The sequence below is a fragment of the Capsicum annuum genome, chromosome 3, assembly GCF_002878395.1.
Source record: "Capsicum annuum cultivar UCD-10X-F1 chromosome 3, UCD10Xv1.1, whole genome shotgun sequence".
Classification (NCBI taxonomy): domain Eukaryota; kingdom Viridiplantae; phylum Streptophyta; class Magnoliopsida; order Solanales; family Solanaceae; genus Capsicum; species Capsicum annuum.
In genome coordinates this window covers 107,476,455-107,491,478 of record NC_061113.1, presented here as the reverse complement: position 1 = coordinate 107,491,478, position 15,024 = coordinate 107,476,455, and positions in this window count along the sequence as shown.

Genomic DNA, 15,024 nt, shown 5'->3' with positions numbered 1-15,024 from the left:
AGTATCTTGAACAACAACATAGGATAAGATTTATCACTTCAAATTCATGATAAAACATGTAAAAATCATGTATCCTTGTAAAATAATGCAAACTTTGGGCACAAGAACAAAAGGGTGTTCTTGTTCATAACCCCCCATAACTTTATGGTAACGGATTTGTTGAAAGATTGGACCCTCAAGCTTGATTGAAAGAATCCTTGTAGAAAACTTTGAATTCGGAGCTTAACTTCTTGATTCTTGAGAGGTAAACTTAGATTTTGTTTTTGAAAAGAGGTTAAGGGTTTTGGATCGTAACTTGACTGATTTAGGGCTTAGGTATTGTAAATAATGTGTTTAAATATCCCTTATAACGATTTGGAGTGATTAGGAATGGTTTAGGGGTGTGAAATGACTTCAACACCCTCGATATAAGTCAAAACGAAGTGTTTTTGTCACTTGGAATTGACTTAGGTGGTGCCCAATTAATCGGACAAGTTTGGTTGGGCGGCGCCTAACCAATCGCATACCATTACTGTCTCTCACAAAAATAGGCATAACTTTTTGTTCGGATATTCGAATAACGCAAAATTGGTATCATTGGAAAGCTAATTCGATTCTCTACAATTTGGTGGGTCTAAATATGCCAAAATACCACATATACATCAAGTTATGCTCGTTTACAGATGACCCTTGCAAAATCAAACACTAAAATTTGATGGATTCCAAAGCTCTTAGCTTGCATTACCTTAAGTGACTCCTATAAACACGTTTAACACATCATAAGCTCTCTTCTCACTAGGATACTCATTGTAAGTCATGTACTCAATTATGAATTACAAGATTAGAGTTTTCACATGTAGAAAGAACGTTTCATTTTCTAGTTTAGAAGTATACTGGGAATTACAAAACCCTTCTTCAAGAAAACTCTAGAATCAAAACATCACCATTCAAAAACCTTCAAGAAAAGCCTCCAAGAACATTCTCAAGGCTTCAAAAGTCAACTTGTTCCATCGAATCAAGAAAAATAAGGTATATGGGGTTTGAACAAGAACAATTCTTTCATTCTTGTGCCCAAAAATTTGATTTTTATTAAAGAATTTCATTTTTTTTCAAAGTGGGGATTATGACCAATTTACTTTATTTTGAATTTATGAAATTATAAGTTGTTCAAGTCTTGAAATTGCATGTTATTTCACTTGTTTATGTTTGAATTTGAGAATTTGTGCCATGTATTGCACATCCATACGATGATTTGATATTGCCAAGTGTTTCTAAGATAAATGTCAAGATTTAAGCTTTATTATGAAGTTGTGGTCATTTGAGTATATATTTATATATAAGTTTAAGAATCAAGTAAGAATTTTGATGTTTCATGATGAGAATGTTGTTTGTATGCTTTAACAAATAAGTATCTCAGTTTTTAAAGAAAGATTGATCATTGATCCTAAGATAAGATAGGAATCCATATTATTCTGATATAAGACAAAGAAAGGCAAAGTTGGCTTCTATTATACATTATTGTACTAATTAAGGTAGATTTTCTTAAAAGTTCTGAGCCTAAGTATGGGAGTAGTATTAAGCACCGAGTTGGGTATAATTCCAAGGTCTCATTCTCTAGAACTACGAGGCACCGTAGCATTATAATTTACCCCTAGTGGGTTAAGATAGTGATCACTAAAGTTAAGGTTCTATTCTGATGGCAAGGGTAGAACAGCTCTCCCCAACGTGGGTAAGACGTTGGACTCCATGTCAGCTCCCATGGTTTATGTCGGTTAGAAGAAACTCCCAAGTTCCCAGAGTCTCCAAGTCTTCAAAGCTTTATAGTCCTAAAATTCCCAAGTCTACAGAGTTCCCAAGTCAAAGGTCCCCAAGTTCGCACAGTCCCCCAAGTTCCCAAAGTCCTATTCTCCTCAAGATAAAAGCACAAGTTTTGAAAGTTATTGTTTTAAGATTTCTTTATTTTTTTGCTTATAAGCTTTGCGAATAATAGGAGAGTATAGATTTTAGAACTAAGTATAATGACTCACGAGATTTATGCTATGTGTTTCATTATGCATGATTATGAGATTTAGATTTCAGATTTATTCAAGCTATGTAAGGCATTTATTTCAGCCTGCATGGTTTTATAAAGAGTACTGATAATGTTTACTTATTGCATACACCTCTATATACTCAATACATCCTCAAAGTACTAATCCACATATATATATATATATGTGCTACATTGTCTCATAATGTAGGTTCAGGTGCTCAGTCTCAACAGCGACAGTAATCTCCGAGTACCTTTATCTACACTTTCGCAGTTGGTAAGTCCTCATGGTTCGAGGACCTTTTTCTCTGACTTTCAGTTTGATAGCAATCATTTATAGTTTTCAGTTTAGCTCGAGTCAGTTGGGGTTTATCCCAATGACTCTCTAGTTCTTTAGTAAGTAGAGTTCGTCGGACTATCAGTTGGGGTTTCTAGATTTTTAGTATTTGTTATCCAAATGATGCTTTTCAGTTATTTTAGCCCAAATTTTACATGATATAGAGTTACTACTTAATTCATTTGTTTTAAAGTATGTTCTAGACTTAGTAGCAGGCTCGAAGGGTTAACATGGGGATACGTGTAGCCTTAAGCACCGTGTGACATCTCGGGATAAGATTTTAGAGCGTTACAAACTTAGTATCAGAGCCTAAGGTTTAAAGACTCCTAGGGAGTCAGACAAGACATGTTACGTAGAGAGTCAGACAAGCCGTGTTACATAGAGTCTTGATCATTAGTGTGAAGCGCGCCACATCTATGAGTAAGAGGCTATAGGACATTTTAGGAAAAGTCATCTTTTTCTTTCATAATCTATCATGCCTACAGCTGTCTGTATCTGCTATTAACTCATGCTTTTTTATGACAGAAAATACCTCCCATCAGAGCTAATGCTCGTAGAAATGACAACCAGCTACTCCAATTTGTCAATCCCCTAAATGAGAATTTCTCTCATGCCAAATTTTGGGCTGCTTTTCAGATGTTAGCCTAAGCTGTGACTGCTACTGTCCAAGCCAACAATCAGGTTGTTGTTCTACATCAGCAAGGAGGTGATGCAACCATAGCCAGTCTTCATAATTTTATGAGGATGAATGCGCCAGAATTCTTTGGGTCGAAGGCAGGTGAAGACCCACAGCTGTATCCTAATAAGGTAAAAAAGATCACCCAAGTTATGTATGTTTCTGATGAGAAAAGTATAGAATTGGCATCCTATAGGCTGAAGGATGTTGCTTATGATTGGGTAGTGATGTGGGGGAAGAATAAAGGGGAGAATGCAACTCCTATGACTTGGCAAGTATTTCAAAATGCATTCTTGGACAAGTTCTTCCACTTGAGATGAGGGAAGCAATGATAAAGGAGTTCATAAACCTAAGGCAAGGCTTCATGACAGTAAAGGAGTATTGTCTCAATTTTAACCAGTTATCTAAGTATTCTACTGACTTGATAGCTGACCCCAGATCTGGTATGAGTAAGTTCATGACTGGTGTGTCTAGAATATGGTTAAGGAGTGTAGGACTACTATGCTCAATAGAGACATGGATCTTTCGAGACTGATGATGTATGCCCAATAGATTGAGGTAGAAATATAAATAAAAGAGAAAGGGGAAATAAGAGGGCTAGATCAGAGCAGTTTGAGTATGATCAGCCTAGATCCCATGGAGGGAACCACCCATAATTTCAGAATCATTAGGCTATGCCAGTGCCTTTATTATCCAGTGCTCCTGTGCCTAAAAATAGGAGGGAACAGTAGGGTAAGTCTTCTATGTCCAAGTCTCAGAATAATGTGAGCAGTAGGCCCAATTATCCTCCATATGCTAAGTATGGTAGAACCCATCTCGAAAAGTGCTTGGTCGAGCAGAAGGGTTGTTTTAATTGTGGTAAGTTGGGCCATAGACTTAGATAATATCTGCATACTAGGTAGGGGAGCTGAGATGTTCGACCCTAGAATCAGACTACCATTGCACCAGCTCCTTTAGCTCGTCCAGCCCCTCCTCAGGGCACTTCATCCAGTATTACTGGCGGCCAGCGCCAGAATTGATTCTATATTTTTCCATCCCTCCAGGAGCGGGAGGATTCACCAGATGTTGTTACTGGTATGCTTTGTGTCTTTCATTTTGTTGTATATGTATTGTTGGACCCTAGGTCAAGTTTCTCTTATGTGACTCTATTAGTTGTTGTGAATTTTAAGATAAGCTTTGAAAAGATCCCTGAGCCTATCCTGGTTTCTACCCCAGTAGAAGAGTCAATTATTGCTAAGCAGGTTTACAAAAAGTATCCTATCACTATTCTTCATAAGGTCATATTTGCAGATTTGATAGAGTTATATATGGTTGATTTTGATCTTATTCTGGGGATGGATTGGCTTTATTTTTGTTATGCATCTATAGACTGTCGCACCTGTGTGGTTAAGTTTTAGTTTCCAAATAAGCTAGTTTTTGAGTGGTCAGGTAATTCTGTGTCTTCCAAGGGTCATTTCATATCTTATATTAGAGCCAAAAAGTTGATATCCAAAGGTTGCATTTATCATTTAGTTTGAGTTAAGGACACTAAGACTGAGACTCCAACTGTTCAGTTAGTCAGCATAGTCAATGAGTTTCCTGATGTCTTTCCAGAAGATCTCCCAGGGGTACCTCCCAATAGAGAGATTAAATTTGGGATTAACCTTCTTCCTGATACCCAACCTATTTCCATTCTTCCATATCATATGGATCCCACAGAACTTAAGGAGTTGAAAGAGTAACTCAAAGATCTTCTAGATAAAGGTTTCATAAGGCCCAGTGTTTCTCTATGGGGCGCACCCATCCTATTCGTGTCAAAGAAAGATAATTCTTTGTGTATGTGCATTGACTATCGTCAGCTTAATAAGGTCACAGTCAAGAAAAAATACCCTCTTCTAATAATTGATGACATGTTTGATCAAATGCAAGGTGCAAGTTATTTCTCAAAGATAGACCTTAGATCCAGCTATCATCAGCTTAAATTAAGAGAGTGTGATATCCCAAAGATAGCTTTTAGAACCCGCTATGGTTATTTAAAGTTTCGGCCATGTCTTTCGGGATGACCAATGCTACAGCAGCTTTTATGGACCTTATGAATCGAGTGTTTAAATAGTATCTTGATATGTTTGTCATAGTGTTCATAGATGATATCCTTGTGTACTCCCGTAGTGAAGATGACCTTGCAGATCATCTTAGAATTGTCTTGTAAACTCATAGAGATCACCAATTATTCACCAAATTCAACAAGTGTGAGTTTTGACTAAGGTCAGTAGCCTTTCTCAATCATATCATTTCAGCCAAAGGCATTAGAGTTGATTCTCAAAAGACAGAAACTGTAAGAAATTAGCCTAAGCCTATCTCTCCATCAGACATTAGGAGTTTCTTCATCTATCTAGTTATTACCAATGCTTTGTTTAGGGTTTCTCATCTCTTTTATCTCCCATGACCCGATTGACCCAAAAGAAAGTTAAGTTCTTATGGTCAGATTCCTACAAGAAGAGTTTTCAGGAGTTGAATACTCGACTCACTTTAGGCCCAGCGTTAACATTGCCCAATGGTACAGACGATATTATGGTGTATTATGATGCCTATAGAGTTGGTTTGGGTTGAATTTTAATAAAGAGAGGTAAGGTTATAGCCTATGCCTCTAGACAGTTGAAGTCGTATAAAAAGAATTACCCAACCCATGATTTAGAGTTAACTGCTATGGTGTTTGCTTTGAAAATATTGAGACACTATTTATATAGTGTTTATGTGGATATGTTCATGGACCACAAAATCTTGTAGTATATGTTTACTCATAGGGAGTTGAATCTTCACCAGAGGTTAGAGTTGCTAAAATATTATGATATGAGTGTGTTGTATCATTCGGGCAAGGCCAATGTATTGGCAAATGCCCTTAGTAGGTTATCTATGGGCAGTGTGGCTCATGTGGAGAAAGATAAGAAAGAATTGGCTCGTGAAGTGCATCGTTTAGCTAGATTTGGTGTTAGGTTGCTTTTTCAGCTGAAGGTAATGTTTGGGATTAGAGTAGTTCTGAATCCTCTTTAGTTTTCGAAGTGAAGGAAAAGCAGGACATGGAATCGAGTTTGGTCAAATTGAAGGAGTCGGTTAAAGACCAAAAGGTAGAGGTTTTCTCCCAATGGGGAGATGTCATGTTAAGATTTCAGGATAGACTGTACGTTCCTTGTGTTGATAATTTGAGGTAGAGAATTATGGCTGAAGAGCATGGTGTGCGATATTCTATTCATCCCGGTGTTACTAAGATCTACCGCAACTTGTGGGAAATCTATTGGTGAAATAGTATAAATAAAGATATAGTAGAGTTCGTGGTGAAGTGTACAACTTGTCAACAAGTTAAGGTAGAGCAACAAAGGCCTGGTGGTATGTTGTAGGAGTTTGGTAGCCCACGTGAAAGTGGGAAGAGGTGAATATGGATTTTGTGATGGGTTTACCCCTTTTGCATCGTCATCATGATTCGTTTTGGGTTGTTGTAGATAGGTTGACTAAGTCAGCACATTTTTGCTAGTGTATACATCTTATACAGCTGAGGATTATGCTAAGTTGTATATCCGAGAGTTAGTTAGACTGCATGGAGTTCCCTTTTCTATCATCTCAGATAAGGGTACTCAGTTTACTTCCCAGTTTTAAAGAGCTTTTTAAAAGGGTCTTGGTACCCAAGTTCATCTTAGTTTCACTTTTCATCCACAGATAGATGGACAGGCTGAGAGGACCATCCAGACTCTAGAGGATATATTGAGGGCATGTGCTTTTGATTTCAAGGGTAGCTGGGATGAGCATTTGCTATTGATTGAGTTTTCTTATAATAACAGTTATCATTCTAGCATTCAGATGGCCCCGTTTGAGGCTCTTTATAGAAGGAGATGTAAATCACCCATAGGTTGGTTTAAAGTAGGTGAAGCTGCTTTGTTTGGACCTGATGCAGTGTTTGAGGCTATGGAGAAAGTAAAGTTGATTAGAGAAAGATTGAAGATAGCCCAGAGTCGCCAGAAATCATATGCAGAAATGAGAAGAAGGGATCTTGAGATTGAAGTTTATGACTTAGTATATCTGAAAATTCTACCCATGAAGGGGATGAAAAGGTTTGGCAAAAAAGGGAAGCTTAGTCCCTGTTATGTTGGCCCCTATAGAATTCTGACACGTGTTGGGAAAGTAGCTTATGAGGTTGAGTTTCCTGCAAATTTGTCAGCTGTTCATCCTATCTTTTATGTCTCTATGCTTAAGAAGTGCATCGGTGATTCCATGTAGTAGATCCGTCAGAGAGCTCAGATGTTCAGAACAGTCTTTACAATGAAGAGATTCTAGTTAAGATTCTACACCATCAGATTCGTAGACTAAGGAACAAAGAAGTTCCCTTGGTCAAAGCTCTTTGGTGGAACCAATTAGTTTAGGGTGCTACTTGGGAAGTAGAAAGCAGACATGCGAGCCAAGTACCCTCACCTTTTCTCTGCAAACTCAGATTTAGTCAAAGGTACTACTCTTCCTTAAATCAGCCTCTATCTAATCAAAGATTTAGCTATATAGCTATTCTTAATATGAGTTTATGCATTCTCTAAGTACTCAAAAGTTTAGAATAATGTAGAGTCATTTTAGTAATTTATTTCAGCTATGCATCCTCAGTTTTCTCAGCTAGCGAACCTCATTCAAGGACGAATGTTCCCATGAGGGAGATATTGTAATACCCCGAGAATTTGAACCGATCGTAGAACCATGCTTCAATCTCATAAGAAATAAATTTTAGTGATTTTGTAGTTTTATGATCAAGTTTGATGTGTATTAAGGCCTCAAATATGTCCTAGTTATTAGGCGAATCAAAACATCCCTTACCGATTGAATTCTTGAGAAGGATATTGGTATAGTAAAATTTCAACGAGCATATCCTCCGTTATACAATAAATTTTTGAGACCATGACCCACCAACATATAGATAATTGAGTTAGCTTTCGAACGATACCAATTTTGCTAAAATCCGATAGCAGAGTAAAAAGTTATGGCCATTTTACAGTGAGCTATCCGGACTGCCAAAGTGCGATGGGAAGGCCGACGGACCATCGCCCAAACCATCGTAACTAAGGTAGTAAGCCCATTTTCTGGCCATGGAGAAACGATTTGAGGGATGGTCCTTCCCTGGGGCGATGGGTCATCGCCCAAACCGTCGCACACCTCCGTTTAGCAATTTAAAGGGATTTTTAGGTATTTTCCACCCTTTTTAACACCTAATTAAATCAAATAAAAGCACATAACTCCATATTCAGCCATAGCATCAAAATTAGGATTTCTTTCAAGATCAATCCCTAAGAACAAGGTTCAAATCCTTCTTCAAGAAAACTCAAGAATCAAAATATCACCATTCATGAACCTTCAAGAAAAGCCTCCAAGAACATTCTCAAGGCTTCAAAAGTCAACTTGTTCCATCGAATCAAGAAAAATAAGGTATATGGGGTTTGAACAAAGACAATTCTTTCATTCTTGTGCCCAAAGATTTGATTTTTATTAAAGAATTTCATTTTTTTTTCAAAGTGGGGATTATGACCAATTTACTTTATTTTGAATTTATGAAATTATAAGTTGTTCAAGTCTTGAAATTGCTTGTTATTTCACTTGTTTATGTTTGAATTTGAGAATTTGTGCCATGTATTGCACATCCATACGATGATTTGATATTGCCAAGTGTTTCTAAGATAAATGTCAAGATTTAAGCTTTATTATGAAGTTGTGGTCATTTGAGTATATATTTATATATAAGTTTAAGAATCAAGTAAGAATTTTGATGTTTCATGATGAGAATGTTGTTTGTATGCTTTAACAAATAAGTATCTCAGTTTTTAAAGAAAGATTGATCATTGATCCTAAGATAAGATAGGAATCCATATTATTCTGATATAAGACAAAGAAAGGCAAAGTTGGCTTCTATTATACATTATTGTACTAATTAAGGTAGATTTTCTTAAAAGTTCTGAGCCTAAGTATGGGAGTAGTATTAAGCACCGAGTTGGGTATAATTCCAAGGTCTCATTCTCTAGAACTACGAGGCACCGTAGCATTATAATTTACCCCTAGTGGGTTAAGATAGTGATCACTAAAGTTAAGGTTCTATTCTGATGGCAAGGGTAGAACAGCTCTCCCCAACGTGGGTAAGACGTTGGACTCCATGTCAGCTCCCATGGTTTATGTCGGTTAGAAGAAACTCCCAAGTTCCCAGAGTCTCCAAGTCTTCAAAGCTTTATAGTCCTAAAATTCCCAAGTCTACAGAGTTCCCAAGTCAAAGGTCCCCAAGTTCGCACAGTCCCCCAAGTTCCCAAAGTCCTATTCTCCTCAAGATAAAAGCACAAGTTTTGAAAGTTATTGTTTTAAGATTTCTTTATTTTTTTGCTTATAAGCTTTGCGAATAATAGGAGAGTATAGATTTTAGAACTAAGTATAATGACTCACGAGATTTATGCTATGTGTTTCATTATGCATGATTATGAGATTTAGATTTCAGATTTATTCAAGCTATGTAAGGCATTTATATCAGCATGCATGGTTATATAAAGAGTAATGATAATGTTTACTTATTGCATACACCCCTATATACTCAGTACATCCTCAAAGTACTGATCCACGTATATGCCTATGTGCCATTGTCTCATAATATAGGTTCAGGTGCTCATTCTCAACAGCGACAGTGATCTTCGAGTACCTTCATCTACACTTTCGCTTTTGGTGAGTCCTCGTGATTCGAGGACCTTTTTCTCTAACTTTCAGTACTGATAGCAGTCATTTATTATTTTCAGTTCAGCTCGAGTCAGTTGGGGTTTGTCCTAATGACTCTCTAGTTCTTTAATAAGTAGAGGCTTGTCGGACTATCAGTTGGAGTTACTAGATTTTCAGTATTTGTTATCCAAATGATGTTTTTCAGTTATTTTAGCCCAAATGACATAATATAGAGTTACTACTTAATTTATTTGTTTTAAAGTAAGTTCTAGACATAGTAGCAGGCTTGAAAGGTTAGCTTGGGACTACTTGTAGCCTTAAGCACCGTGTCACATCTCGAGATGAGATTTCAGGGCGTAACAGTAATATACTTGTGGATGTGATATATATAGTACGTATTCAAGAGTTCATATATATATATATATATAAGTATCTTTATATATATATATCATGTAGTGATCGATTGATGAACGATGTAGTCAAAACCTAGTAGAGTATAATTAAGTTAATCAAATATAATTAATCGATCACTCATCTGGGTATGTATATGAAATACGTCACATTATATTATTGGATAATATACTTGTGTACTTATGTGATATATATAATACATATTTAGAACTTGATATAGTCGATAGTGTGTATATGTGTGTATGTATAGGTATATATATGTATAGTATATAAATATTATATAGTGAAGGTATATTAATTACATAAGATAATGTAATCGATAATTCATCTGAGTATTTGTGAAATACGTTGTATATTATTATGGGCATAGTAAAACCGTGTATTTGATGTTTATAATACGTATTTGAAAGCTGATAGACAATTAAATATATGTATAAATATGTATATGTCATGTAGTGACGTATGCAGTAATCGAAAGCTAGCTAACTAAATCTATATATCAAAATATTTTGAATGATACGTTGATATATATCATATTATTGAGGAAATAGGTATACTATTTTGGGTCATTGTAGACACGTGTATGTTGTTGAAGTTGTAATAACGTAAGACAAGTATTATGAGGTATATAGGGGGAGGAAGGAAGTTGGGGAGGGAGACAGAAAATTAAATCCTAAAATTGGCATATACTTACCATTTGCTTTGAATTTTGAATTTTGAACGATCGCCAAATTTTGGCAGTGAATTGGAGTTTTTTCTCTTACAAGTTTTGTATCTGAGTATATGTGAAATACGTTGTATATTATTATGAGATAGTAAAATTATGTATGTGATGTTTATAGTACATATTTGAAAGCTGATAGACAATTGAATATATGTATATATACGTATATCTCTTGTAGTGACGTATGTAGTAATCGAAAGCGAGATAACTGAATCTATATATCAAAATATTTTGAATGATACGTTGATATATATCATACTATTGAGGAAATAGATATACTATTTTGGGTCAATGTAGGCACGCGCATGCTGTTGAAATTATAATAACGAAAGACTAGTATTACGAGGTGTGTATATATATATATATATATATATATATAATATTGTATTTAAAAGCTAATTAACCAAAAATTTATCATAATTTATAAAATTCATTGATATTATTATACGGTTGAGGAAATATACTACTCGTGTTAATGTGATGATAAAATAACTACTTATCTGATTTATATATATATACGAATTGTGTTAAATTAATTGAATGTTGTTCGGGTCCCATACATAGTGTATCTACTGTATATTTATATATATACGATTGTATTAAATTAATTGAATGTTGTTATAAATATTATAGAATTTATTAAAATTTTAATTTGTTAAAAATTAATTTTAATTTATTAACTTATTTTTTTAATTTATTAATTTATTAATTGAAATTTATTAAACTTTAATTTCAAAAATAATTTTTAAAAAATCGATCACATGTGGTCGGTTTTCATAATAACTAAAAAATATATATAATTCATTAACCCGACCCGACCCGTACTACATAATAAAACACAAAACAGACACAAAACACACCCAAATCCCAGTCCAAACGCAACAACAACTCCAAAACCCTCCAATCACGCACTTTAATTTTAAACACACACTACAAACACTTGAACGGATCCAGCGACGGCGACGGAGCTCGGGCATCTTCTCTGGCGAGTCCAACTTGTGAGTTGTTCTCTTTATGTGTTTGGGTTTATGTAAATGTCTTTTTCTTTATGTGTTTGGATTTATGAATTGGGGTTTTCCTTTTTTCTTGGTTATGTAGTTGTTGAGATTAGATCTTGTTAGTTACATTTTGTTGATTCATCATTAAGACATTAACCATACCTAATGCTTATATATTGGTAAATTTTTTTAACTCTTTTCTTGTTTATGAATTGGGGTTTTCTTGTTTATGCTACTAGTAATTATTGAGATCTCTTATTTGGTCGAGTTGTGTTAAAAGATTGAATCTTTAAGAAAAGATTGAGCAAGACCTTAGCTCAATTTTACCAAATTCATTGTCGTTTTTACTATTCCTTTTTTATTTTTTTGGGGGGAAATCTTATTCGTATTCCTTTACTAAATTATTGTAATTATTTAAGCAAAAGATTATTCTTTTTAATAATTTTACTATTTGACAGATTCCGAATTCGATAAAAGGATTGCATTGTTATTTTTTTCGGTGACCGCTTATCTCTTTCACTTTATTTTAGGTCAAGCAAAGGTAAGTTGATTTCTCTCTATTTTTTTTATAATAAAGTTATAAATTAGTTTAGTTTTGTATAAGGCTTTGAAAGCCATAGGAATTTTGTGGTGATTATATGGTGTGAGAGGGACATGTGACGCCTCTACTTATATTTTCTTTGTTACATTTGTTTAATTGTTTGACTTATTATAATATAAATGAATATGTTGCTTGAAAGTGAATAGTGTAGTAACTTAGCTTGAAGGTGAACTTTTATTTTAATTTTGTTGAAGCGTAGGTACTTGAAATGTGAACTTTTTATTGTAAATTTTTGTATGCTTGATAATTTTGAATGTGGTTTAGTTTGGTGACTTGGATGGTGACTTGGTGAGTTGAAATTGATTAAGTGTAGGTACTTGAAATGTCAATTTATCATTTTGAAGATAGTTTAGTTTGTTGTTTTAGGAGGTGACTTAGTGACTTGAAAATGTTGAAGTTTAGATACTTGAAAATGTTTAAGTTTTGTCACTTGAAATTGATTAAGTGTATGTACTTTAAAGGTGAATTTTTTTGTTTTGAATGTAGTTAAGTTTGGTGACTTGATAGGTCACTTAGTCACTTGAAATTGATTAAGTGTAGGTACTTTAAAGGTGAATTTTTGTTTTGAATGTAATTAAGTTTGGTGACTTGGGTGATGACTTAGTGAGTTAAAATTTAGTAAGTGTAGGTACTTTAAAGGTGAATTTTTTGTTTTGAATGTAGTTAAGTTTGGCACTTGGGTGATGACTTAGTCACTTGAAATTTAGTAAGTGTAGGTACTTTAAAGGTGAATTTTTTGTTTTGAATGTAGTTAAGTTTGGTGACTTGGTAGGTCACTTAGTCACTTGAAATTAGGGTTGTTCAAAATCGAACCGTAACCGTTAACCCAACCGTAAAATTAGTTTATTGGCTAATTGGTAATGGGTTATAAGATTAATGGTTAGAGAATGGATAAAAATTTTATAATTAATGGCTTATTGGTACAGGGACAAATTACTCAATTTTTTTATCAGGTAAACCGTTAACCCATTACGAATTATTATAATTATATTTTTACCCCTAGATATATAAGAATCTTTTGTCAATCCAACATATAAAAATTCATTTATTATTCTATTCACTTCTTAGTTTAGAAAATAACATCTCACTTCTTGAGATGTCTAACCATAAAGTGCAGTTAGACTCCCTAAACTATAAAGAAAATCTAAAATTAATTCTTAAATCAAAACATAAATTGTTCTTGACAACACAAAAAACCGCAATAAAAATGAAACAACCTAAATGTGTCCTTCACAAAGTTTGATGTAAAACATAAAAATTCAAATAATATTAAAGTTTTAATTATTTTTTGTCAATCCAGTAATTAAAAATATTTCTACATACATTTTAGGTCTAGAAGAAAATTCTTATTTGATTTGATATTTTAACCTATTAAATACTACACGAACAAAACTCAAGAAGCTTAAAAGATTGATAAATAGATCAATCATAGTATACAAATGACTTAGTCGGTGAAGAAATGGAGGAACTATCAATAATCGCTCGATATTTCATTCTCTCTTAAATTTATTCATTACACCATCCGATAACTGTTCGTTAATTGCTAATCCAATATCTAACCAATCTTTATCTTATTGGGTGGTTAGCAGATTAGTATATATAAAAATCGATAATCAATAAGCCGAACCGCTAAGCATAATTATCCAACTGATCCAACCAATAAGCAACCCTACTTGAAATTGATTAAGTGTAGGTACTTTAAAGGTGAATTTTGTTTTGAATGTGGTTTAGTTTGGAGACTTGAGTGATGACTTATGAGTTGAAATTTACTAAGTGTAGGTACTTTAAAAGTGAATTTTTGTTTTGAAAGTTGTTTAGTTTGGTGACTTGGGTGATGACTTAGTGAGATAAAATTTGCTAAGTTTAGGTACTTTAAAGGTGAAATTTTTGTTTTGAATGTAGTTAAGTTTGGTAACTTGGTAGGTCACTTAGTTACTTGAAATTGATTAAGCGTAGGTACTTTGAAAGGTGAATTTTTGTTTTGAATGTGGTTTAGTTTGGCGACTTCGGTGCTGACTTAGTGAGTTGAAATTCACTAACTGTAGGTACTTTAAAGGTGAATTTTTTGTTTTGAATGTAGTTAAGTTTGGTCACTTGGGTGATGACTTAGTCACTTGAAATTTAGTAAGTGTAGGTACTTTGAAGGTGAATTTTTTATTTTGAATGTAGTTAAGTTTGGTGACTTGGTAGGTCACTTAGTCACTTTAAATTGATTAACTATGGGTACTTTAAAGGTCAATTTTTATTTTGAATGTGGTTTCGTTAGGTGACTTGGGTGATGACTTAGTGAGTTGAAATTCACTATGTGTAGGTACTTTAAAGGTGAATTTTTGTTTTGAATGTGGTTTAGTTTGGTGACTTGGGTGATGACTTAGTGAGTTGAAATTTACTATGTTTAGGCACTTTAAAGGTGAATTTTTTATTTTGAATGTAGTTAAGTTTGATGACTTGATAGGTGACTTAGTCACTTGAAATTGATTAAGGGTAGGTACTTTGAAAGGTGAATTTTTGTTTTGAATGTAATTAAGTTTGGTGACTTGGGTGATGACTTAGTGAGTTGAAATTTACTAAGC